General features: G+C 53.5%; 1 long non-coding RNA gene across 1 annotated transcript; it reads right to left on the bottom strand.

Annotated features, from left to right (window-relative positions):
- Window positions 1-1,023: 1,023 nt before the first annotated feature.
- On the bottom strand, window positions 1,024-23,005 carry LOC130535187 (uncharacterized). Its single transcript, XR_008953046.1, has 3 exons — window positions 22,777-23,005; window positions 7,519-7,573; window positions 1,024-5,119 (listed from the first exon to the last, which is right to left on the bottom strand). It is a non-coding gene; the product is annotated as an uncharacterized LOC130535187 (long non-coding RNA).
- Window positions 23,006-27,642: the final 4,637 nt, after the last annotated feature.

Below are 27,642 nucleotides of genomic sequence, written 5' to 3'. Positions count from 1 at the left end.
TCTGAGGCCCGTTTCCTGGACCCTGGCCTGTAGAAGAAGATGCTGGAAAACCGATCCGCAATTCCAACAACCGGAGGAGAGATTGAAGCTTTTTGTTGGCAGGAATTTCTGGCCGATTCACAGCTAATCACGGCGTATTGTTGCTAACCGCCCCCGACGCGAGCGGGGTCGCCCCCGACGGGCCCGGCTAATCAAAACCAGGTCTTCCTTTAATCAAACTGTGAAGCGGCTTAAACGCGGCGGCGAGCTCGACTCAAGTGTTGCCAGGATGCGGCGGGAGCGGCGGCGGTGGCGGCGGCCGGCAGGAGGCGGCGGGACGTTCCCGGAGGACGCGGCTACAGACGCGGGGCGGCCGACTCTGAATGAAACAAAGAAAAAGGAGGGAAAACAAAAGTCCAAACACACGGTTCAGGTGCTGGAGACGGTGTAACAGAGCGCCTTTGTCTCCAATTAGAAAGGAAATTTACAGCGAATAAAACGGATTTTTGTGGTAAACGATGGATCCAGATATTTAATTAATTTCATACGGTCGTGCTGATTTAAGGATTCGGATCCTCCGGGTCTTTGTCGACATTTCGGAGGGAAAGTGGCGGGAACGCCGTTTGTTGGACGCAGAACCTGTGAAAACACATCTGCATCCAGCTGCTGCGGGACGTGGCGTGAATGATGCTGCTGGATCCTGAGCGACGGCGCTGGGGGTCGCCCAACCCAGCGGGAAAACACGGACAACAGCTCCAGATGTGGTTCGGAAGCGAGGCTGTGCGACTCCGAGCGCTGAATCATTGGTGTTGGGCGGCGCTGGGGGCGGGGCTCCGCTGCCTCTGGTGAGGCGGGATGCTAATGGTTGCGAGATGCTAAATTCTGAGGGCGCCTGCTAGCACGGGGGGGGGGGGGGGGCTCAGCGTTACGAGCGTCTCTTCCTCTGGATTTGAATTTACATGCGAGGGCGCCTGGGTCAAAGGGGCGGAGCCAGGACAAGGCGGCGGTACGAGCCCGCAGACACGTATTTAATTTTCGCCAGCGTGGATTTGAAGCTGCGTTCAAATGGGAAGAACTACTTGACTTTGGAGCCGCGCAGCGGCCATTCACGGCGCTACTGACTCGCTCAGCGGGGCAACATTCATCAATGGTCAGCGGGCGCCCACTCGTGAAGACGGTGCCATCAAAGGCTCCTTCACCTCCGTCAGAGCAGCGGTTCTGAGTCCGAGTGGACGGGAGTTTAACCTCAAAGTTTCCTTCTCAATGCGGAGCCAAATAAGGAAAAAGTGCTGATGAACGGAAGGATTTTATTATTTTCCAAGGTCATCGCCCAGTGTCACATGACCTGAGTGTTCCTGAAAGCGGCTAAAACCTTTTTTTCAATTTAGCTAAATCTTTTATTTGCACAATAAAGGCAGAAATACAATCACAAACGAACCGTCCGGGTGCTAAACGACAACGGAAAGGTCAGAGTTCATCAGCAGCCACCCCAGGCGAGGGCGACCTGCCACCGGTCGCCGACCAGAGCCAGACATGCTAACGTTGGTTTAGCTAACTGAGACCCTTCAGAGACAAAGCGAGCCGGATTAAAGTGGCTGGGAACCAGCTGACTTTGAAATTTTTTTAATTTTTTTTTTAAATGAAGCTTTTTTCCCACCGATTATGCAAATGCCCCAATTAAAACCTTCCATCAGCCATCTTTCACCTCGCGATGCGTTCAGGGTCACGCGGTAGCAGGGAGTTCTCGTTAGTCCGACTATTTGATTTTAACTCTGATCGGCCTCATTTGGTGGGCTGGGAAATAAGCCCCTCCCACCCCAACCGGAGGCTAACCCCTCGCGTCTTTTATCGTAAACGAGCAGCGTCGAATGTTTTACTCAAAGTGGCTCGGCGCCACTTTGGCTGCGTCAGAGAACAAGGACGAGCGGCGACGGCTCCTGCGATGAAACGGGCGATATTTTTAGCCGAGACAGAAAAAGGTCCCTTCTAGTGCGGGAGGAGACAAACACGAACCCGTTTTCATCTATTTTTACCACAGGAGGCCTTTTAGCCGGCGTCTCTGCTGACTCGCGTATTTTTGATATAGAAAACGTGGCCAGACGTGCGCCGCGCTCGTGCGCCTCGCTCATGCGCCGCGCTCGTGCGCTCAGCCCTTTCGGGCACAATGACCCCAGCGGCTGGGCAGCTTGGCTGCACATGAGAAAGCGTTTATTTCCAGCAGGCTCCTCATTTATTAGCACGTGCGTTTTAAGAGGGCTAAAGCGGAGGCGCGGACGCCGGGGAGCCGCGCCGCGCCGCTAAAGCAAGGAGGGCACTTTAGCCAGGGCCCCCCCGAGCGGGCGGGCGGAGGGGGCGCAACGCGGGGCGGCTGGGACAGGGGATCAGGGCGGTAAGCCAGCAGGATACACTCGGGTGGATAGCATGTCTTTAATGTTAGTGATGGACGGCCCAACTGGCGCCCCGGCTGACTGGCGCTGGTCCTGGCGTTCTTCCACCGGCTGAGCAGCTGTATAGCTTGGGTGGCTGTTGCGAAACACGCAAGGAGAGTCTGGAATGACAGACAGGCGGACGGACGGACGGACGGACGGACGGACAGGCCGCGACAGCAACAGACCGGGAGGCCAAACTGGGAGTCGCCCGGTTCGGGCTTTAAACTACGGGGCTAATTGGTGGATCAGGTGGTAGCATTTAGCATTAATATCTCTATTCTATAGAGAAATGGGAGGTTTCGGAAAGCCGAAATGTCCCAGTTCACCTCACGTCCCGCCATCGTTTAAGTGAAAAGTCGTCCCGATCGGTCGGAGGCCGTAGCCGACGGGTCGAACGGAACCATTAAAGAGGTGAGATCGAGGGGCGGGACGATAAAATGGAGGATCCGCGTGACGTGACGCCAGGAACGCCTCTTTCAGGAACTGGTGAATAATGACGAGGAGACGAATATCCCAGATTATTTATGCTGCGGCCAAAGCAAAGGATCCTTCTTCTTCTGTGGTTTTGTCTTTTCTCCAGGTCCCTGCTGCCGACTCCTCACCAACTATTTATTTGAGAGGAGCAGAGATCTTTATTTGAATCCGAGGCGGATAAACACGGCGGCCTCTGACCGGATGCAGTGGGAATCTCGCGGGAATCTTTAGGAAATCAAGCTGTGTTTGGCTGATCGGGCTTTTTAGCCGCTGCCGCTTCTCCCGTAAATAAACAGCGGCGGATGGCGGTCTGGGATCCTCGCGAGTGTTTGGTTCAGCGGCGTTGGAGGCGTCTGGACGGGCGTTGATGGTGTTATTGTTCAATCTGGGATATTTGGACACGAGCGTCGGCCTCCGGCGGGAATAAAGCTCGTAGCTGCGAGCTAACGCTAATGCTCAACCGATTACTGGCGAGTTTAATGGCATAAATAACCCCCCCCCCACCCACCCGCCCACCCAGCCTACGGCGCTAGCAGAACCACACCAGCGCTAATTAGCCGAGTCAATTGAACCCACTCATCCAAAATAACGTATAACAAGGTAACGACACACGTGAGCCACAGCTAAACCAGTTCTGGAGTCGACCACATTTTTCTGAGGTATTGATATTCAGTCCTGACCCCCCCAAAAATCTGGAATCACCTCAGCAACCGTACCCCCCCCCCCCCCACAGAACGTGGCTACTCGCCGTGCACCGGGAGCCTCCCGCCGGTTCTTATAAGAAACCCGAGTCGCACATTAAAGATATGCAAATCCGCCTGTCTGGGGTGAGGAGCATTAGCTAGCGTTAGTAGGATAGCTGCCGCTATTTTTAGCGTTAGCATGTGCACGCGGGAGCGTGCGCGCGCGTGCGTGCGCCGCTCCACGCCGCGGTGCGCGATGACTTCCTTAAGCCCGGGCTTTCATGTCCTGGTGAGACGTTCTGGGCGCACAGATATGTCGGCAGAAACATTCCGCCTAATTGAGACGCTTCCCAAATGAAGCCGTCAAGCTTCAAACGGAATACGCAACAGCAGTTGAAAGAGAATTCTGGGATGGAGTGAAGGAGCCTCTTCTTCTCCCCCCCCCCCCCCGGAACAAGTACAGTGCATTAAATGATTACAGGTTGGCTCCCGGACAATCATCAAAGTTGCCGAGGAGGTTGTAAAAAAAGCCGCATCCAGGGAGCGTTGAGGAGTCAAAAATAGCCGCCGTGCCGCTCGCGTCTGCATGTCGGGTGTACGTGGAGCCGGGGGGGGGGGGGCTTTAACTTCTTTATTTCGTACACACGGCCTTGACATTACTCAATGTCAGAGCGCTCCAACCTGGAGGGATTTTCAGGTGACGTAATGCAGCCTCAGCCATGTTGAACTTTTCCGGGTTCCTGGAAACGGCGCCGTCGTTTCCAAGCGTTCGAAAATCACCCCGTCGACATTTCCAGCCCAGAAGAAGCATCTCTTAGATACGGAGTCACGGCAGCACAAGGAGGCCTCTGTCCTCTGGAGGAGGGGGGGGGAGGGGTCCCGCAGCGATCCTAATCCAGCGTTAGCACCTTTTCAGGTGACGCGGGCGCACAAAACGGTAACGCTAACGTTAGCAGCCTGTCCCACAGTTGAATGGGAACGCTGGCCTCTGCGATGCTAAATCGGCGCCGCTTCCTCCCTTCGTGGCGCTGTTGCCCGGGTCGATGGCGGCCGCAGCCGAGGGCGGCGCAGAGCCGCTCGGAAAGGAAAACAATACGCTGCTCCGCTCCGGAACGTTGACGGGGAACTCCGGGACCCGACTGTGTTTGTCAGTGGAGTCTTTGTTTGGACAAGACGGGCCGAGCCCTGAGAACAGCAGGCCGCTGAGGCCGGCGGCGGCCAGCGATACCAGCGGCTACGGATAGCATATGGCACCGGGAACAGGATACTGCACAAACAAACACAGAGCACTGGGATGGGACGATGGGATTACATACGCGTGTGTGTGTGTGTGTGTGTGCGACACTTAGCATAGCAACATTTTTTTCCCTCCGTCAGCATTTTAAATGAAATCCGTCTTCGTCTTCGCTTCAGAAACATCGGAAACATGTTCCGCGTGTCGACATTCGGGCCCGGATGGGGGGAGGGAAGCGAGCTGGAGATCTGGGACACGTAGCTGCGCTGCTGCTGGACGCCGCCACAGAAACGCACGCCGTCGGGGCCGATTGCACACAACTGGAAAAGGAAAACGCGAGCCAGCGATTAATCACACGGCCTGTGGTGGGACCGCCGAAAAGGGACGTTAAAAGGGTTTATTGTGAAGCTTCGCTAAAGCTGGGAGCCGCTCCGCCTCTGAACCACTGATGGAAACAAGATTCACAACCACCAACAACTTCCTGGAACATCTGCCATGGCGCTTAATTCGGTCATTGTCAGACCCCCAGAAAATGAGAGAAACCAGCTAGCGGGTGCTAGCATGTTGCTCCCCCGCGCAACGTTAGCAGACGTATCGTGGTTTCAAGGCAACGCCGTGGAAACGAGCTGGTTTAGCATTCGCTGCTAAGGTAGCCAGAAGACAGAGAGGTGAGCGGGGCGTGATCCGACGGTCGGAAACACGGATGAAGACGCGAGAGGCTACAGGAAGCACAAATCAATCCAGACCGTCTGATCTCACCTGCGTGTGCGAGAGGTCACATGACAGCAGGAGGGCGGAGAAACGTCGGCCTGGCCGAGCTGTAAAGCATCAGGAAGCTAATCTAAGCTAATCTGAAAGCTCTCGAATAACGGCCGCTTTTATTCTGTCGGGGCTCCAAATAGCACAAGAGGGGCTAATGCTAATAATAAAGATGAGCTAACACGTCCGAGATGGCGACGCCAAAGGTGAGCGAGGCAGATGCACGGCGGCCCATTTATCTGGTGATCCGGACTCAGAACCAGCCGTCTGATCATCAGACTCCAGGTTCTGACGTCCGTCCCGAGAGCTCCGGGTCTCCCTCCGGGGGGGCGTGGCGATAGACGCCGTTCCTCCGTCCGCTCCTCTGGCGTCGCAGCGTGGAAAGTTTGTTGTGTACTTGTGGAGTTTCTGGATCGGACCGGGTCGTTTTTCATCCTGACAGCTTCATTAAAGCCCTGAATAAGCTGAAAATGTGTGTGTGTGTGTGTGTGTGTGTGTGTGTGTGTGTGTGCAGCTCCTCGTTGCCCCTCTAGTCTGCTTCCTTTTCTCTCCTCCTCACATCCATTGTCCTTCTCTTCTCCATCATCCATCTCTCCACGCCTCATTACCCTCCCTCTCCCCATCCTTCCCTACCTTTACACCTCCTCCACTCCGCTCGCCGCCATTTTACCCGCCGTCCTTCCTCCATTACGCTTCCTCGGTCGAGCGAGAGGAGGGAAAAAACCACACACCCTTGTCTGGCGCCTTTGTCTCCAGCCTCCGAACCTTTCCCCACGTGGCCATTGGCTGTCTGGGGCGTTTGCTGCGTTCCTATTGGCTGATTGCAGCAGGTGAGGACACTTGATCAATGCTCTGCAGTGGGGGAAGCCGGAGCCAGAGACGCAGCCCCCATCGGCACTGGCAGGTCTCCAGGATTCTCCACACGGGGATGGCATGACCTTCACATGACCGTGACCACGCACGCACACACACACACGCACAGCGGCTGCAAATGAGCTAGACATCATGTGGTTTCCCAAAATAAGCCCGGGACACGCCCACAGCTCCGCCCTCCCCTCTGCAGAGGCTCGGTGGGACGTCCTGAAGGACAGCACAGGTTCGGGCGGTGCACGCCCACGTGCACTGCAGATGTCTGGTTCCAGACCGAGTAGAGGTCCTGGAAAAGTCTACTTCCTGGTTTTAGACCAATCCCGGAGAGCCAAACTGTGGAACGTCTGAAGCGACGCGCTCGCCTCCGATCCTCTGGGCTGTTAGCATCGTTAGCTAAAGCTGAAAAGACGTTAGCTCAGTGTGCAGTTCCAGTCCCCGCCCTCTAGGGGGATCACGTGACCTGGTCTGATCCTGCAGATGAAAGTGGCCCCTGCTGGACGCAAACATGTTTCCTCGATTTCGCCTCTGCCCTCCGTCGCCCCCCCCCCCCCCCACCTGCCGTGCAGAGCCGACCGGCCCCCCACGTAGCGAAGACCCATTAACAGGCCGCGGTTCTTGTAATGATGCTTCTCCTTATGTCTGTGCAGCTGCCGCAGTAACGGGGGGATAAACGCCAGATTCCCAACATCCGGATTATTGTCAGTCGGACATTCTGGGCCGTCGGGGTTGTTTATTTAAATTAAACCGATCCATGTAAAATGCCGCCAAAAGGCCGAGTTTTCCATCAATTGGTGAAAAAACGTGGACCATATTACGCCGCTGTCGCTAACGGCAACGTAGCGCGCAACTAATTAACAACGCAGTACCTGGGTGCGAGGTGTGGTGGCGCCAGAGAGCAGCCGTGCGAAACACAAGCGTATTACGACAAAATCAAAGCGTTTTTCGCTAGAACCCACCCGCTCTTTCATGCTAGCACCTCTTTTAGCTGCTTTGATTTGGCCACTTTGTATTTTTAGCTGAACACATTTTGGAGAGAATCGTGACAAAAGTGAAACATCTAGAAAGTTGAGGTTTTATGAGCGGTACTTACTGATGTGCGGGGCATCAGGACGCACCTGTCCGCTGCGTGGAACACCTGCGCACATCTACGGGGGATAGGAGAGAGTCCAGATTAACACAGACAAACACCTGGAACAGTCTGGATGTTCTCAGAGGTGCCCCGCCTGTAGAGGTGCTAATACTGTTAGCAGCCGCGCGGCTAGCGGCTGAGGACGAAGAGCCACGATTCATTCACGGTGGCGTCCTCGTCGCGGACAAACCGACCTCAGACGGCGTGTTAGGCACCGTCTGAAGGTGACCGCTCACTCGCTCATTAAACATTAGCAACAATGCTAAGTTAGCCGACACCATCTGGAGAGTAAAAGAAATAATAAACGGTTTCGGAGACGTTAGCACAAAAGCCTAAATAGAGCATTCTTGCTAACACTGGCAACCAACCAACACCCCTCGTCAACAGTCTGACGCCCGCGGACGCACGTCACCGCGGCGACGCCATCGAGTGCTAGCGGCCGACTCGTCCTCCTGGAGGACGCAGGTTCTCGGTGCTGTGACGCGTCCGCGGGAGGACCGGAGCGGCCTCCACATCCCGTTAAAGCGGGATCCGTCCCAGTGCACGTGCACGTGCTCCGTGCGCCCCCCTTAATTGTTAGAGTTGGCTTGGAGGTGCTTTAAGGTCAGCGGAGACCAGAGGGGGGAGGAGCTAGAGCTCAGCTGTGATGTAATCGGACGGAGGCTGTGCCGCAGTCACTTTAGGAGGCCGTATCCTCAGATGCCCCCCCCCCCCCCCCCCCCCCCACGCTGGTGTCATTTATCTCCTCCAAATTCTCCCTTTTTTCCCTCCTCTCACTGCAACAAAAATCTCGAGCCGCCGTCTCCCGGCGCTCTAATATTATCTCCTCCCCCCTCTGCCCCTTTCACCCCCCCTCTCGGCTGTCAGCTCGTCCATGCATCACTGCCTCTGCCCCCCCCCCCCATCCCCCCCCGGCAGCAGAACAACGCCTAATTTCAGCGCAGCGGCGACCGTCCACCCTCGCCGCTGCGCTGGTGGCTCCTCCCCCTTTGGTGCACCTCTGCAGTTTGATGCTGCAGCAGCAGCTGGAGACGGCGAGTTAACGAGTTCCAGAGGACTTAATGCAGGCGAGGAGATTTGCTCCTCTCCCCCCTCCTCTCCTCCCTCCTCTCTTCTCATCTCCTCCCCTCCTCCCCTCTCCTCCCTCCTCTCCTCTCCTCCTCCCATCTCTTCCCTCCTCTCCTCTCCCCTCCTCTCCTCTCTCCTCCCCTCTCTCTCCTCCCCTCTCTCCTCTCCTCCTCCCCTCTCTTCCCTCCTCTCCTCCCCTCTCCTCTCTCCCCTCTCTCCTCTCTCCTCTCCTCTCTCTCCCTCCTCTCCTCCCTCCTCTCCTCTCATCTCCTCCCCTCTCTTCCTCCTCTCCTCTCCCTCCTCTCCTCCCCTCTCTCCTCTCCTCCTCCCCTCTCTTCCCTCTCCTCTCCTCTCCTCTCCCTCCTCCCCTCTCTCCTCTCCTCTCCTCCCCTCTCTCCTCCTCTCCTCCTCCTCTCTCCTCCCCTCTCTCTCCTCTCCTCCTCCCCTCTCTTCCCTCCTCTCCTCCCCTCTCTTCCTCCTCTCCTCTCCTCTCCTCCCTCTCCTCCCTCCTCTCTTCCCTCCTCTCCCCCCCTCTCCTCTCTCTCCTCCCCTCTCCCCCTCTCTTCCCTCCTCTCCTCTCCTCTCTCTCCTCTCCTCCCCTCTCTTCCCTCTCCCCTCCTCTCCTCTCCTCTCTCCTCTCTTCCCTCCTCTCCTCTCCTCTCCCTCCTCCCCTCTCCTCTCTCCCCTCTCTTCCCTCTCTCCTCTCCTCTCTTCCCTCTCCTCCTCTCCTCTCTTCCCTCTCTCCTCCTCTCCTCTCCTCTCTTCCCTCCTCTCCTCCCCTCTCTTCCTCCTCTCCTCCCTCCTCTCCTCCCCTCTCTTCCCTCCTCTCCTCCCCTCTCTTCCCTCTCTCCTCTCTCCTCTCCTCCTCCCCTCTCTCTCCCTCCTCTCCTCTCCTCTCCTCTCCTCTCCTCCCCTCCCTCCTCTCTCCCTCTCCTCCCTCTCCTCCCCTCTCTTCCCTCCTCTCCTCTCTCTCCTCTGCCCCCCCCCCCCATCCCCCCCCGCAGCAGAACAACGCCTAATTTCAGCGCAGCGGCGACCGTCCACCCTCGCCGCTGCGCTGGTGGCTCCTCCCCCTTTGTGCACCTCTGCAGTTTGATGCTGCAGCAGCAGCTGGAGACGGCGAGTTAACGAGTTCCAGAGGACTTAATGCAGGCGAGGAGATTTGCTCCTTCCCCCCTCTAAGAAAGAAGAGAGGAAACGAGAAGAAAAGGAACTCAAGAGAATGAAACTCGAAGAGAAGAAGAAAAGAGAGGAAAGAAGAGAAGAAGAAAAGAGAGGAAAGAAGAGAAGAAGAAAAGAGAGGAAAGAAGAGAAGAAGAAAAGAGAGGAAAGAAGAGAAGAAGAAAAGAGAGGAAAGAAGAGAAGAGAAGAAAAGAGAGAAGAGAAGAAGAAAAGAGAGGAAAGAAGAGAAGAAGAAAAGAGAGGAAAGAAGAGAAGAAAAGAGAGGAAAGAAGAGAAGAAGAAAAGAGAGGAAAGAAGAGAAGAAGAAAAGAGAGGAAAGAAGAGAAGAAGAAAAGAGAGGAAAGAAGAGAAGAAAAGAGAGAAGAGAAGAAGAAAAGAGAGGAAAGAAGAGAAGAAGAAAAGAGAGGAAAGAAGAGAAGAAGAAAAGAGAGGAAAGAAGAGAAGAAAAGAGAGAAGAGAAGAAAAGAGAGGAAAGAAGAGAAGAAGAAAAGAGAGGAAAGAAGAGAAGAAAAGAGAGAAGAGAAGAAAAGAGAGAAGAGAAGAAAAGAGAGAAGAGAAGAAAAGAGAGAAGAGAAGAGAAGAAAAGAGAGAAGAGAAGAAGAAAAGAGAGGAAAGAAGAGAAGAAGAAAAGAGAGGAAAGAAGAGAAGAAGAAAAGAGAGGAAAGAAGAGAAGAAGAAAAGAGAGGAAAGAAGAGAAGAAAAGAGAGAAGAGAAGAAAAAGGGAGGACCCTCTCCTAAGCCCCGAGAAGCGAATCCTGACGGAAGGAGTTCCTCCTCTCCGATCGAAGCCTATTCCCTCCCTCGAGAAGAAAATAGATCCTCTAGAAGAGAAGTCCGAGCTCTGGACCCTCTAAGACGAGAAGATCTCTAAATCCGACTCTCCTCAGCACTCTCTTCTCCTCCTCTCCTCCCCTCTCTTCCCTCCTCTCTCCCTCTCTCCTCTCCTCCTCCCCTCTCTGATTGATGGAGGGTGGGGTAATCTGCAATGGTTGCCATGACACCAGACAGCCCTTGCTAGGCGAAGGCACGTAGCTTCCTCTCTGCTCTATTTCCCTGGAGGCCTCCACTCAGGAGTGTGTGTGTGTGTGTGTGCGCGCGCGCGTGCGTGTGTGTGCACATCTGTGTCCGCCGATCTGGGACGCACAAAAGCAAAAGTTGGAAGAAAACACACATATTTGCCGTCTCTATACGTCGGGCCGAGGGGAAATAAAGCAAACCGCAAAAAACTGCGGCGCAAACAAGCCGCGTCAATAAAGCTTCTGTTTTTTTTTCGGTCGGTAGCGAATTTACCGAGATTCTGCCGCAGAACTCCTGCCCGCCGTGGGGTCAGAGCGGCCTCGTTAATCACCTCCGCCCGACCTGAGACGGGAACAAACGCTCCCACCGACACACCCCTTAAACAACGGTAGTGCCGGTTATTGTGGGCGTGTCCACGCCGGCTCCGACCATCTCCGGTATCTTCCTGCAGACTCCAGCCTGGATGAATAATTTAGCAGGCTACATTTCCAACCATCTGCTTCCCTCCCTCGCTCCATCTACTCTTCTCCTCCATTCCGCCCTCCTCCCCGCGTGTGGTCAAACTCAGCCCGCCCTCGCCGCCGTCCCCACCCCCAAAAGTGACGAGGAATGGAGGTCACGGAGGGTCGAACTGCAGGTTGGACGCTGGTCACCGTGCGAGGGCGACAGTGCCGGTCAGAGCCCAGCAGAGGTCAGCCAAGTTCCTCGCTGCAGGAGGAGCAGGCGGCTGCCAGTTCCTGCCGCGGCGGCGTCCTCCGCCTGCAGCCGCCGCGGCAGAGCGGGCGGAGGACGTTTGATCCGCCACATCTGCGATGAGGTCATCTCGCTGTTACAGATCAAATCTGGTCGGACAGGCAGAAGAATCCACCTCCGAATGGTTTTAACACGCTGACGATCCGCTCTGGCTTCTTCCTGGATCGACATGACAGCAGCGCCGTCGCTCTGATTAGCATTAGCATTCAATCCCAGGCGTCCGTCACAACGCGGTTATTGACGCCACAATGAGCAGAAAGTCTCATTTTCACTCCCACGACACATCAAAACGAACACAAACCTGAAACTAACGAGTTGGCGCATTAGCTTCGTTAATACGATGAACTAATTAAAAGGGAGAAACTGCCTTGATTTTCCGACTTATTAGCTTAAAATTAGCATGGAAAGGTGCACCATTTGTCTTTTTGCTGCCCTGATCTCCCGGTTCTGGGAGACAATTAATGAAACAAACATTAAAACCACAAACGAGGCCTTCGTGTGTGAGCCTCGAGGGCCCGCGTGCTAAAAACGACTGCGTATGTCTTCGCCCGCCGCTCTGCTCGCCGCTCGCCGCGCCGCTCGGGTTACCTGGCAGCCTGACAGCCTGCCTGTGAACCCGGCTGGGGCGCGTCTGCCCCGCCGCAGCGCCTCCAGCATCGATTACAAACACAAACACTCCCCGATTCCCCCGACGTTTGCGTTCGCCGTGACCGGCGATGACCGCCCGCGTGTATTTATACTCGTCTCTGTCCTGCGGCAGCAAAAGCCCCGCCTTCCCGAACCCGGGGAAAAAAAAAAAAAGTCTGGTTGAACACATGTGGACGTCGTCTCACCTCGCCAATCAGAAAGGGGCGGAGCTAGCGCAGGTGGGCTGGACCGCTCTTCGCTCAAAGACGCGTTTGACGGCAGTTAGAGCCTAAAAACCCATTTCCTCTGCCGGCGTCCAAACTTCACGGGCGCAAACGTGCTCGCTTCAGCCCTCCGACCACGTGTTGGCGTTCTGCATCAGCTCCGCCTTCGCCTGCAGCTGGGGGTTACTTCCTGTGTCAGAGCACCTGTGACGAATGCTAACCTGGCGCACGCCGCGCAGCGACCCGTAAAATAAACAAACACGTGCAGCCGGCGCGACGGTCGCCGTAACAACCGCCCGCCCCGACCTTCAGACGTGCGCGAGCGTGAGGGGCCGCCGTCGCAACCCGCCGCCGTCACAGAGAGGCGTGTGTCAGAGGAACAGCGTGCTGAGCAAACTCGCGGCTACAGCCGGCGCCCGCTGCGGGTTCTTGGTTCGAATCCCGTCAGGGGGGAGGAAGCGCCGGCGCACACCTGGAAGGTGAGCGGCACATCTGGCGGGAGGGAGGGAGGAAGGGAAGTAAAAGAGGAAGAGGAGGACAAAGAAGAGAAAGTGTCTGCGGCGATGGGGAGGGAGCAGAGGGGGAGAGGGGGGGAAGAAGCAAGCGAGGGGGGGCTAGTGAGAGTGTAGTGGAGGGGCTCGAGTGAGGGGGGGCAAGGGGTGGGGGTGGGGGGGCGCTGGAGCACAGCGGGGCCAGGCTGAACCGAGTGAACTGCAGTGGAGGTCAGGGAGTCCAACATTCCTCTGGAACACTGTGTTTACACTGCGTAGCAGAGGGGGGGGGGGGCAACCAGAGGAGGGGGGGCCTGAGGGGGGCGCGAGGGGGACGACGGGAAGGGAAGGAAATCATCTGCTGGAGACGCTGCTCCGCGTTCATGTGGGGGGGGGGGAAAGAAAGATATAGGAGAGAGAGGGGCGGAGAGAGGAGAGAGAGGGGGAGAGAGAGAGAGAGAGATATATAGAGAGGGAGAGAGAGAGAGAGGGAGAGAGGGGGAGAGAGATTATTCTGGACCTGTATGTGTTTCTAAAGCAACAGAGTAACTTGAAGCCCACACACACACACACACACACACACACACACACACACACACACATCCATCACTGAAGCTTCACAGAATCGGGACAAAAGTTTCAGCTGACAATTTTCAAACGTGAATGTTTATTTGATTTATTGAATTTCCGCTACTTTTCAAGCCTGGAACTTCTAAAATCCACCCCCCCCCCTTTTTTCCCCCTCAAGTGCAGCAACCAAAGAACCACTAACTCATCCCTCTAACACCGGTTTGAAAATTTCACTTCACTAGATTTAAAACAAAAAAAAGATCCATCCAGACATCAAAGACACTTTTTTTTCAACAATTTCTCCGACCATCATTTTAAAAGTAGGCAGAAACCTGAGACATTAATTCCGGCCGCTGCGTCCTCCAGCGTCAGCGGCTCGGTGCCGCTCCGCCGCTGCAGCTTCCTCCCGTCACACGTTTCCGTTCTCCATCTGCTGGCTGCAGCGAGGAACTGCTCACGAGGCCGCAGCCTTTGTTTCCACGCCGCCGCGCAAGAGTGACGAATAAAACCGGTCTGAGATGTGCAAAAAGTGGCTAAAAAGAGGGGGGGGGGGGCAGAGGGAGCTGGGCTGTGACCTCATCGACACCGCCGACTGATCACTGACGGTTCAACTTAAAGGAGTCGATTTGAGAGCCTTGAAGGAGCCGGATGAGCGTTTGGAGGTGGAGGACGCCGCTGACACGCCAACAGCTACGGCGCTCTGCTGCGTTCAGGCTCAGCGGGAGAACGGAGCTTCCCCAGCCCACAAACTGCTGAAATGTGGCCTAAACCACAGAAAAGGCACCGGAACAACTGGAAACGGGATTATTGAGCAGCAGCCGGAGCGGCGTGACCGGGACGCCGGGCCCGGAAACATCAGCTGAGCGTTTGAACCCAAATAAGCAGCAGAACGTTGCTAAAGACGACGGTAAAAAGGCAGAAGCAAAGATTTCAGAGGAAGTGATGACGCGGCGAGGCGTTGGATCGGGACCGAGCCCGGGCGCCAATGGGCGGCCACGGCTTCGACAATGCCTCCCCGTCCCCGACACCCGGCCGAGCCCGCGCCTCCCGCCTCCGCCTCCCCCGGCGAGCGGGGACCTTTGCTCTCTCGCCGTGACAGGCGGCGTTCTTTTGTCTGGGTCCTCCAGACTCTGGCCGGAGCCAGACAAAAGGGGCGAGCGCAGAGGGGACACGCGGGATGACAGAGGGGACGGTGGGGGGGCGATCAAGGGAGGGGCGGAGGACCGGCGAGCGGCGTTCACCTTTTGTCCGACACGCTCCCCCCCCGCCTTCCCGAGCTTGTGCCATTCATTTCTGCGTGCTAATCCAGCCGCGCGGCTCCCAGTTAGCGCCTCGAACACCTACAGCGTGGTAATTATTCATTTAGCGCTTCCTCGGAGGCTTCGGCGCCTCTTCCTGGTTCCATCCCAGGGCGGTCCGCTCCGGGCCCCTCGGGAGCCGGAACGTCAGGGGAGAGGAAGCGAGGGTCAGGTGGTCGGAACATCTCAGGGTGCGTCGACCCAAACGGACCCTCCCCGAAGCAGGGATCGACCTTGACCGGCAGCAGAACTCGGCCCCTCGGACGTCTGACGACGCTAGGGAGCTAACGCTAACGTTCCAGATCACGCACGCCGATGTGCTGGGTCGCACTCGCACGGCGGCGCTGCGCTGCCCCCGTTTTTTAACGGCTCTCTGGAGGAAGGAAGCGGAGAGGAAGTGTGTCTGTTAAACAGGGACAAGGACACGAGACGACATTTTCCACCGACGACGGGGAAATAAATAGAGGCGGAGTAAAGTTCCACAGTGAACTCGCTGAACTCACGCGCACGCACGCCGCAAGGCTTCCTGGGTAATTACCAGGATTTAACCACGTTTCTGCGTCTGAAACCTGCCGAGTCAGTGGGCGTAGAAAGGTGATAAAGCATCGGGAAATAAGACGCATTTTAGCAATTTAAACGTTTAAAAGGGGCTTTTAGCTTCACCCTCCGACAGGTACAACCAAGGCGCCGCCTTGCTAACGATTTATGGGCTGCATCCTGCACCGGCTAACGCAGAGCTGTGGTAAATGTCCTACAGCCCCCCCAATAAAGGGGGACCGCTGTCCAACACCTGGTGAAGCACACAACCGTCTGAAGCCGGCTTACGTCTGCTCGCCGCCTGCTCGCCACGTCTCCATTAATCAACAACAGTGTGACTATCCGAGTCGACTCACGGGGGGGTGGGGGGGTGATAGAACCGATTAAAACTGCTTCATCGCAGACAGAGCAGCAGAGAGAGGCCGCTAACGCGTTAGCTTCGGGCCCGTTGGGTCGTTTGAATGTGGCACGAAAGCTCCTGGAGGTCGATTCAGACGTCTCCCTCGCACATATGAAACGGGAACATTTAAATCTCACACACACACACACACACACACACACACACACACACACAGTGCCCACCTGCATTCAACCTCTCGAAGAACCTCCTGCAGTCCGCCACACCCTCCCAAATTCTTCTGCTCCATTATATTCAGGTCCGGGTGGAGCCCACGGCCTCCAGGATCTGAGCTCCAGGAGAGCCCCTCACATCACAGCACGCCTGCCCCACATTCCTCCCACGTCTCTGGGGTAGCCGAGCACAGAAGGCCCCCCGAGAGGAGCGTGGCTGTGGCGGTTGGGGGGGGCGGGCAAAATAATTACCTGTCACACGGGGGGAGAGTTTGCAGTGAGATGCGGTCATTTTGCACGCCGAAATAAAGCAATAAAGCCGCGCTTTAATTTACTGCGCTCTCATTCGTCTATCTTCCATCTCGGCACTTCCTGTTGCCGCTTCGCTTTCTCACATTTCTCCACATTTCATTACTGCCTGTCAATCATCGGGCACGCTCGCGCACGAGACACTTGTGCGGCTCCAGGCAGCGGTTCTGCTGCGAGGGAAGTCGATCTGGACGCGGGGCGGATGGTTAAACACTTCCAGCTTTACGTGAAATATGAAGCTTTCACTCAGGCCCCCGGCGCGGCGCCGCTACGCACACGGCTAATATTTGAGCACCGAGGGTGAAGGAGACACTTCAGTTACTCCCGACCAGGAACAATTACAGCAGCGCAACGTGGGTTAAATGTTAGCGCGGCTAGCATAACCGCACGCTAAATTTATGAGGATAAATGACAAAAAAAATCACGTTGGAGCCAGATTAGCCTGACCGACGGGGGAATTTGGAGCCGGAGGTCAGCCTGATGGTTCAGGGGGCACCGGGACACGGTGCTAACCGGGGGAGATGCTAAATTAGCACCTGAACAAAACGAGCCTCAGCTCGATTCGCTTTTGTCCAAAAACAAACGTTAGCATGACCGTCCCACACAAACTTCTAACCCTGAAACTGAGATCAGTGTTGTCCAGGTTAAGAAAATAGAGCCTCCCTGATCCATCAGGCTCCCTGCCGGCCGACCCGGTAGAGGATGGAAGGGAAGGAACGATAATTCCCAAACCTCTCACGGGCTTTACGACAAAACCAATATTATCGGAGGCTCTCGGACCGTCTGTCCACATCAGCAACGTCTCATCCTGACGCTCACAGGCTTCAGGTGAAATTTCATTGCGACTCAACATTACAGCTCCGAGGATTACGGGATTATGGTCAATGTAGCCGCCCGGTAGTCATGGCAACTCGCTGCCTCCTCTCCCGCTGGCAACATTAAAAAGTATTTAAAGTAGTGGGATTAAGTGAGAGAAACTGAAATGAAACGTAACGTTAGCGGGGCTGAAGATGAAACACTTCATACGCACCAAACGGGGATTTAACGAGAAATCTAACGATGTTACACAATTCCGTCTGCTACTACGACCCAAAATGGGATCAATTTTAAAAATAATATAATAATCTGTTGAGCTGTCAAGGCTATCGTGGCGCTAGCATGGACTTTAGCTTCATCCGTAGCTCAGAGCTCTCAGGTAGTCCTGGGATCTCCAGCCCACACACCCCTTCGTCCACAGCGCTAGCTACATCATAGCTAACCCTGCATTTGCTTCCATAGCGCCCCCTGGAATGCGCATGTGTAAATACACCTCCAGAACACAGGCTAGCTTGATGGGCTCATTTGATTGGCATCCGTAACCCCACAATCCAATGATTTAAGCTAAATTACAAGCTGGTTGTGGATTGTTCTGTTCCCCTGACGGAGGAAATCAGAACCGGTCCCAGAACCTGTCTCAGAACCTGTCCCAGAACCTGACAACGTCAAGCAGAAACGTTGCCGTGACGATTCGTGACGATCCACGCTCGCAACTCTCCCCGAGGAGGAAAGACGTCACGTCCAGATGAAAGGATGTCCCAACACAAAAGGTTGTGCTGGCTCCCTGTCATTTAAACTCAAGGTCACACACACACACACACACACACACACACACACCACACACACACACACACACACACACACACACACACAGAATGTGCTGCTCCAAAAAGTTCTTTCAAGCTTCCTGATCAAAGAGTTGACAAAAACATTTTTTAAGCTGTTTTAGAACACTAAAGGGTGTGTGTGTGTGTGTGTGAGTGTGTGTGGGTTGGGGGAAAGGGGGGGGGGGGGGGGGGTGATTGATTCTCTGGTCAGGACCCCTGACCAAAGCCCTGGCTAACATCTGGAGTTGGTCCTCAGGTGCCATATGTTGCTCCCTCCTCATGTTAATGTCACGTGACGGCCCAGCAACGGGGTCCGGAGTTCAATTCCCAGCTTGGGGCCATTCTGTTCTGTCAGGTCTGGATCTGGGCTCCCTCAGGGATGGGGGGTAAAAACAAAGATCCCGTTTCACTGTAGTTGGGACGCCGTATCAGATCCGTCTCTGCTTTAATCCACGAGAAAAAAAAATCCCCCAAAAAACTCGGTTTGCTTTTCTACGTCCACTTTTTCCACGTTCAGCAGAATTTGCTGGGTGCTGCGAGTCGTGGGTGGGGTCCACGTGGTGGCCGGACACAGATACTCACATTAGCATAAGCTTTGGCCACCAAGCTAACGCCTCACAATAACCGATAAATGGCCGTGAAATTAGCTTTGACTGGATTTCCACAACAAAGATGTAATTCAGAAGAACATTTTGAGGCTGTTGAACGACCACAAGTTCCACAGAGAGGTCGCTAATTTCTTAAAAACAAGAAAAATATCCTCCCTGTAACTTGCAAGCCTGGTAACCTGTTAGCGACGCTAAAATACGCTTGGTTTTGGAGGGGAAAAAACACAGCCTTTTGTCTGTAGAGATAATAGCGAAACAAAAACCCGATGTTTAGCTCACTAGCAGATTTTTTTTTTAGCGTGCTATTTTTTTTGAAGGCGATATAAAATCGTGAATTAAAAGCACTAAAAAAAAATCAAACACCAGCGCCGGCTCACCTCGCCGGCGTCCCCCAGCACCTCCGACCATACGGGGAGCAGCACCGGGGCCGTCCCGGTCCGGTTTAACAGTCCGCCCAAGGCCAGACGCTGGGGAATTCCAGCTGAATTCAATTTCACCTCTGGCCTCTGTCGCGGCAGCTTGAGCCGCGTCGACACAAAAGGCCAAGTTTCACATTGAACGTGAGAACCCCCTCATCCCCTGACCCGCATTAGCATATGAATGGGCCAGAAAATGGAACCGGGAGCGAGCGGGAGACACACGCCGGCCAGCGGGTTCAGCCCGAACGACTCGTTTTCAAACCTTTCACCTAGAGAATAGAAACGTATCAGGACGCCTCGGATTGGGCCTTCAGAGGTCCCCCTTCCTCGTTAGAACCGTTCTGACGGGTTCTGGAAGGTTCTCCGCCTTCTTTCCCTGTTTGTTTGTGTCCGTGTGACTGAAAGGAGGCTGAAGAACCTCCAGACAAAAGAGGTTTAGACAGCAAAACCAAACAAAAGTTCGCCCGAAGCCGACCAATCGCTGCCACTCGCCGCCGCCGCGCTGTGCGTCTCCACGCCGACCTCGACGTGCCGGGAATGCAGACCAGTAAGGAATTATGGGATGTTTTCTCAATGTCAGGTCGTTGAGCGGAAGACGCTTCAATTTAAAAAAGACTGAAAACGCCATTTCTGACAGGCGGAGCCAGCAGGCGCCTTTTCCTGCTGATTCATATTTGGTTATCAGCGCGGCGAGCGTGGCCAGACAGCCCCCCCACATCGCCGCCCCCCCCCCATCCTGGCATCAGAGCCTCTGGCCTCCAGACAGATTTTATCATCTCTATAAATCTGTAGCGGCTCAGACGTGGTGAAATGAGGTGACCTGCGACTCCCCAGCAGGACAAAATGAAGGGCTGTAATGAAAAAGATGAGTGGAGGAGATGGGGGGGGGGCTGATTCCAGCCCCGAATGGCGTTCCACCTTTTCCGACTCAAACAGGAACAGTTGCTGAGGAGGAAGTCTGAGACAAGAACTAAACGTTGGAGCGCACGTGCGCGTGCCAGCCTCACTGTGGTGGCATAAAAGAGGAATTAACCTCTTCAGAATCATCGTCGCCGTTCCGGTTCAAACTCGGAACCAGAGGATCCGGAACGTTGATGGCCGGCTCGCCAGAAACCACCTTCAGCATCTGGATCCAGGACAAAAACGAAGCCTTTCGTACATTAGAAAGATGCTTTTGCTGAGATATTTCAGGCCCCCGTTGGCCCCCAGGTAGCCAAACATGGCTAGCTTTGCTATTTTTCTGGGAATGGCGAGTACGGAGCAGCTGGCTGGTACAACCCCTGCAGACAAACAGCTCCAGCGCTGACCTTAGTCCCAGTGTGTGTGTGTGTGTGTGTGTGTGTGTGTGTGGGTGTGTGTGTGTGAGCAACCTGACGTGGCCGGTGACGTTAGCGCAGCCTGAAATCTAAACACACTCACCACCAGCTGATCTGTCGTGCGGACCCTGACCTGTGGTGAACCCGCCGCACAGCCTCGGCCCGCCGCTTCCTCCCGTCCCATCTGATGTGGCGCTGTCGGGACCCGTCTCCCGGCCGCCCCCGTTCATCCTTATGTAAGAGGATAATCCCGCGCTCGTTAAAATGGCACCGAGGGTGAAGAAGCGTGTAAATATTTGATCTATACGGAGCGCCGAGGACGTAGAAAATCCAGCTTTTTACGTCATTAACAAACGCGCGCGTGTGTGTGTGTGCGTGTGTGTGTGTAATATCTGAGGCTATCTGCCTGTTTCCAAACGACACATTCTGATAGCACAGCTTAGAAGAACCAGGCCTGAGGAAGATTCCTAGAACAGAAAGAAGCTAACGCGATTAGCTGCTGATTATTCTGACATCTAAAATGACTGATTACCTTCCACTAAGAGCTTTTCCTAATTCCGTTTTTTTTGTGTGTTTACGTATTTCACTGTCGGATTCCTCCTCCGCAGTTGAAAACACGATGATAAAACTCACTGGTTTAGCTAGCTAGGAACATTTAGCCGACGCTGCGTTTAAATCACAGGTTTCATCTCAATGTTTTAAACTGCATTTATGTCCAATCAGAGGAACAGGCTAACACAGCAGCGCAGTTGTTATAAAGCGATTATTACTACAGTGTAGAAGGAGAAAATGGCAGGAGCCAAAGAAGAAGAAGAACAGTTCTGGTGTCAGTTAGCATGGGCCAAAAAAAAAAAAAGTTAGCAGAGGGACTATTATAGACAAGCATAAAAAGTAGCATCGTGCTGGACCAGAGCATCCCCGGACTCGCTTTTGTCCCTCTCACCTTCAACAACAAGTCCAACTTCACGTGGAGGCTAGCTATGCTATGCTAGCCGCTCCTCCGGCAAAGACAAAAACAGAAAATCTACCGTTAAGCCTCTCTTTATCTTCTGTCCCTCATTAAATTCTGAATAAAGCAACAGAACAAGTGTGTGCGTGTGTGAGTGTGCGTGTGTCTGTGTGTGTGTGTGTGGGAGAGGGGTGACCCCGCTCAAGGTTTCCAGGTTGAGCGGGCTGAAACAACAGGGAAGAACAGAGCCTCGATTAGAGCTGGCCGGCTGCTGATAAGAACCGTTGAAGTCACCGCGACGACCAATCAGAAGCATGAGGAGAGGGGTCAGAGGTTGAGGAAACAGCCCCGGAGAGGGAAATAACTATTTAAAACGCTATGGCCGCGCTTCCAACCAGCCAGAAAATGCAGGGAAGGTGGAGAGAGGGAGGAAAATGGGTTTGAGGCGGAGGGGGAACAAGTTCAGGGGCCTTTCAGAGCCGGACCGCCCGCGAGGTGATGGATCACGGAGCCTCTGCTGGGTCGCCAGGGGTGGGGCCCGCTGGGAACGCATGGGAACGCTGTCTTCCAGGAAGCAGGGAGGCGTCCTCGCGGTGAAATAAAGGATGAATTCTGGAATACCACAGTTAACGTAAAGCGGCCACGGCAGCCGATCCGGACATTTATCCGGGATAAACCAGCACCGACGTTCCGTCGTTTGGCTTCAACTCAAAAAAAGGCAGAGAAAAACTGCTTGAATGGTGGTTTAATAAATCTCTTGATGACATATTTTTACTGTTTTTACCGGAATTTAAGAGATTCTATTTTGGGCCTAACGGGAAAAGCGAAGAAATAAAGATTTCTCCACATTTAGAGCCGAACAAACACCTCTGAAAATGAATTAAATTGAATATAAACATTATTATTACTGTCGCTGGTTTTCTTCTGCGCTTCGGCCCACCCAGCTCAGGTGCAATGCATGCTGGGATGGCTGAAGGTGCAGGTGAAAACACTCCGAAATAATCTGACGTTTGGCAACTGGAGAAAAATAAAACTAAATTGTAAAAAAAAGAAAAAACCCAAATCCATCACAACCACGAGGAGCAACACCTGATTCAGGCGATTCCCTTTAAATCACACAAATGATCGACCCAGAATTCCCGCTTTGTTTGTTTGGGTTTTTTTTGCCAAATGCGATTTATTTAAAAAGCTTTTTTTTTTACATAAAAAAAAAAAAAAGATTTTTCCCTTTACACTCCAAAAAAAAGTTGAGCGTGTTTTTTTATTAATTTAGCGCCGTGAGCCGGAGCGGCTCCGCCCGTCCCATCCGTCCACGCACCCGCCCGCCCGTCCAACGGCGCCTCTCGTTGCGACCACGTGGCTGCGCTCGTTGCCTCAGCACGTGCACGCCTGCGAACATCTGAGCCGACGGGCTGGACGCGGAGCAGCTGGACTTTCACTACCCCCCCCCCCCCCCGAACTAGCGACTGTCACTCACCCGACGCTCCTGTTTCTCTCACAGACGACCAGGCGTCAAAGGAAAGTGGCGGAAAAGTCGGAGCTAGTTTGACAGAAAGCAGGTGAAGGAAAAAAGAAGGGAAGAAAGAGAAGGAGAGAGAGAGGGAGAGAGAGAGGGGTGTTTTCCTCCTGAACACTGACCTGGACAGCGACGTTCCGCTCCTGTTTCTCCTCCTCTTTCACACTCCTGATATTTCCTCGCTTCCAAAGGTGGAAAAGTCGAAGGGAGGGCTGCGGAAGAGAGAGATGGATTTTCTTCTTCTTCTTCACTTCCCTCTTCTTCTCTTTCTGCACTGGCTGAAATCTGCACCTCCTTCTCGCTCTTCCATTTAAAAAAAAAAAAAACCTCTCTGCACGCGCACTACTGGGAGCGGGGAGGAAAAATAACATTGTGAGCGAGGGAGAGAGAGAGAGAGAGAGGGAGGAGAGAGAGAGAGAGGGAGGGAGAGAGAGAGAGGCAACAAAAGTCTGCCTCCTGTTTAAATCTCGGGCTGCGAAGCGAAGCGTACTGGGCATGCCCACGAATGAAAGGGAGCGCTTTGTAATCAACACTCACTTCCTCTTCCCTCCCCCCCCCCCCCCCCGAACTAGCGACTGTCACTCACCCGACGCTCCTGTTTCTCTCACAGACGACCAGGCGTCAAAGGAAAGTGGCGGAAAAGTCGGAGCTAGTTTGACAGAAAGCAGGTGAAGGAAAAAAGAAGGGAAGAAAGAGAAGGAGAGAGAGAGAGGGAGAGAGAGAGGGGTGTTTTCCTCCTGAACACTGACCTGGACAGCGACGTTCCGCTCCTGTTTCTCCTCCTCTTTCACACTCCTGATATTTCCTCGCTTCCAAAGGTGGAAAAGTCGAAGGGAGGGCTGCGGAAGAGAGAGATGGATTTTCTTCTTCTTCTTCACTTCCCTCTTCTTCTCTTTCTGCACTGGCTGAAATCTGCACCTCCTTCTCGCTCTTCCATTTAAAAAAAAAAAAAAAACCTCTCTGCACGCGCACTACTGGGAGCGGGGAGGAAAAATAACATTGTGAGCGAGGGAGAGAGAGAGAGAGAGAGGGAGGGAGAGAGAGAGAGAGAGGGAGGGAGAGAGAGAGAGAGAGGCAACAAAAGTCTGCCTCCTGTTTAAATCTCGGGCTGCGAAGCGAAGCGTACTGGGCATGCCCACGAATGAAAGGGAGCGCTTTGTAATCAACACTCACTTCCTCTTCCCTCCCCCCCCCCCCCCCCCCCCTCACCAAACCCCCCCCCCTCCCAGCTCATTGGGGACCAGGAATGCTGCTCTGACTAAAGTCCGTAAACACTGGAACGTGACCGAGTTGTGGATAAAACGCAGACGCGGCGTCCCGTGATTCCATCCCGTCCCCTTCAGGCGGCCCGGCTTCACCGGTGATGTAACCACCAATCCCCCGCCAAATTTAAAAAAAAAGCAAAAAAAAGCAAAAGGACGCCGCTCCGCGTGACGGCGCCATCCGACACATCTGCTCAGAATCCCTCTAAACTTGAGCTCTGATTGAAGGTCTTCCCGGCCTGATGCCCCAACAGGTACAGGAGGCGTGTCCACACTTTTAAAGGGGCGGTCCTTAATATCCTGGGTGCCCCTCGCTGACCCAGATCCTTCCATCGGGACGTTATGGATCCTATCGAGGCTCAGTGGGAAGCACAAATCCAGGATTCTGCGTTTCCCGTGTGGAGTGAAAGGAACGCGGCGCCGCTGCCGTCCATCTGGAGCCTCTGAGGGGTGGAGATAGCAGCCAGGTGGAGGAAGGGGGACCAGACGGCTGCGGGCTTGACCCCGAGAGGTCAGAGGTCATGGGAAACAGCGGGTCAGTAGGAAGATGAGAGGTCAATGCCACGGCTGGATAAGACGAGGGCAGAGGAAGATCCGTTGCCGCGTCGACCAAATCAAAATTAAAAGCGGCTAAAGTCAAACAAAAAGGGGGCCCGGTGGGGGGGGGGGGGGGGGGGGTGGACATGGAAGACAGGGGGTCAACAGTCAACACAGGAAGCTCATGTGAGCTGGCACCGTGAAGGAAATCGAGTGATAATCTGGGGGGGGGGGGGGGGGTTGTTTTCACGGGGATGCATATACGTGCGTCACCGGTACATCCGGGGTGTCATGGCAACAACGGACATTTTGAAAGGCTGATGCAGGAAAACTGCCGGATTTGAGGGGTTTACTCAGCCTCGCAACTGCAACTTTAAGCTGCTTTGTTCTTCCGCTTGGCCACATTTGAGGGGTGACATTTGCTCTTATCGGCATCCTTCCACGGCCTTTACAACATCCCTCCCTGTCTGGCACCTGCAACTGGAGCTTACCTGCCATGTCAGAGCGCACTTGCTATTGTTGTTGATGAGCCGATTAACTTGCTAACCTGTGGCTGACGGTCCGGGTAGCTTTTCTGAGCAGACGTCCCTCCAGTAGGGACGAGAAGACAGAAGCTGGCAGCATCAGAAGCGTCTCAGCCTGCGGACCACACCGGCCTGCCCCTCCTAGCTTGAGCCTGACTCATTAGCCCTCTCATCCCAGGTCTCAGAGGACCCGTGACCCCGGCTATTGTCTGGCTCGGGCCGATCCTGACAAGAGCCGTGGCGCTGAACAAAGCCTTGTCATTAAGTCCAGCTTGGCTGCCCCCTCAGCCGCAACCCAGGGACCCCCCCCGCTCCGCCGCCTGTCTGGGATGAGAAGGTCAGACAAACGCGATGCACCTTCATCAACCTTTAACCTGCCCAACGAGCAGCATCTGAAAGGCAATAACGGACGGCCGCCCGTCCACCTGCTCCTGTGCAAACACAGACGTGCAACGCGTGTTAAGCTGCGACGGGAGGCGGGGACCAATAACTGCGGAAAGTCCTTGTTTCTTCTTGTCCTCTCAGTCAATAAAGCAATAACACGTAGCCGGAGAGCACGCCAACGTGTTGAGCGTGCTCGCGGTATTCGTGCTGGCTTGCCTGACGGGGATAAAACCACAGGGAACCTTCTGGAAAACAGACAACAAAATCAGAGCTGGGAAACGCCAAAACCGCCAATCGCAACGTTTTAAAAGCTGCATTAATGCTGCGGGGGGATTCATCCCAACAATCAACCGCTGCACAAACTTCAGCCTAAATGTGGCAAAACTAGTACGGAAACTGATCGAGATTTCAGTGAAACTTCCGTAATTTGCAACAAACGCTCCGGTTTTTAACCCTTTGCATCGCAGCTCGATGGGGGACGTCCCTTAGTGCTCAAATCTACCTTCACCTGCTGCTGTAGGGTTAGATATGAAAAATCCCAATACTTTTAGTCATTCCTTCAGCAAAACACAGGGTGGGGGGGGGGGGGGGGGGGCAGAAGGAGCCTGTGACATGAGGTGAAAAGTGCAGGGAGCGCGTACGGAGCACTGGCGCCACCACGTGGACGGGACAAAGACTGCAACTCGAAATATCTGGAGCAGAACTTCCACAATCCAGAATAAGAGTTGAAATTCCTACCTGCCCGTGTCCACGTCCACGTCCACGCCCCCCCACCCCCCTTCCGAGCAGCATCCACCTCCAGGCTGCATTAAAACCTGTGTCTGAACGACATGATGAATCCTAACACACACAGATATTAGTGTCCAGCATTGTGCTTAGCTTCAGCTTTGGGCCACGTTTAAAAACAAAGTATACATACAATTTTAATTTACCAATTCAAAACGGTAAATTATGTTAAACGCCTGTGCTCTGAAGAAGTGACATATTAGCTACAAATTCATTTGGCAATTATAAAAACGTCTTTAAAATGTTAAAAGACAAAGTATGACCGACTGAATAGGAAGCCCCTTATGGCCATGCGTTAGCATCAGTTAGCGTTAGCCGAACGGTACACAACACAGCATAAACCTGAGCGGTTTAATAAAATTATGCATGTCTGATAATTCATCCAACCTTTCAGAAGCTCCACAGCGTTTGGATTTCTCTGGAGTTATTTTTTTTTTTTTTAAAAAGCAAAACATTAAAATACTAAATCGTCTTCGTTTGAGTGAAAGTTCAAATGAGGTTACGAACTCTGTCCATCCGAGGGCGCCATTGCCTCCCACCTGGTTTTGGGTTCAGCTCAACCGGACGGATACTTTTCATTTTTCTGTCACTGCTCAATATTCTTAAACAGTGTGTTTACACGGACGAATAAATATCGTAAATGTGTGTAGTTGTTGTTTCGTTTTTTTAAAATAAAGTTTTCTAAAATGCCAGGGGTTTTTCTTTGTCTCATAACCGTGTGGTTGAGCTAGCACAATACCCAACACTGCCCCCGCCATTTCCGGTGGCGCAACAACGTTTGATAGCGTGTTTGGCGGGAAGAAAAATGTCCGTAAAATCAACGTAAAGTATTAATCAGTGTGTATTAATCCACAAACAAACACGTGGAATTTGTTATCAAGTCAACTATACTCAGTGATGGTGAAGCTAATTTGCACGTGTAGCTCATAACACTACAAGTAGTTCAACCTAAACAAACTAAATTGCTAAACAAAGAACTATTGCTAAAAAGCAACTTCTTGTGCTTTTAACTCAGCATTTTAAAAAACAAGATGTATTATATGAAACAAAATATCATAGCGTACAAAAATAAAATTACAGCAGAAATATGCCTATAAACCGTTGTTTTTTTTAAGTAAAAAAGCTTATATTTTTGGTCCACATGTTGTAGATCTCTGTAGCTGTATGTCTGTATGTATCTGAACAAGTTGTACCAAATCCTTTCTTGTACCAGGGTCTAGCTTCATGCTGAAAAGTCTTCCACAATTCAGGTAGGGATGTGGTGGCTCCAATAATAAAAACCTCTTCCAGGTCCATGTTCAAATTTAAAGAAAATTCTAAGGGCTTTTCTATCAATGCAGGATGTTTTGTCTCAATGTGGTGAAGCAGTTTCAGGGCTTCTTAACTTCCTGAGCTAACTGGTCAGAGCATATGAACATCTGGTTCATTTTGGTGAGGGCTAGCTTGTGTTGCTGATGCATGAAAATGACCAAACGGGACACCATAAATTGAAAAT

This window comes from Takifugu flavidus, chromosome 12 (assembly GCF_003711565.1).
Source record: "Takifugu flavidus isolate HTHZ2018 chromosome 12, ASM371156v2, whole genome shotgun sequence".
In the NCBI taxonomy this organism is placed as follows: Eukaryota; Metazoa; Chordata; class Actinopteri; order Tetraodontiformes; family Tetraodontidae; genus Takifugu; species Takifugu flavidus.
This window is presented reverse-complemented; position numbering and strand designations above follow the sequence as displayed.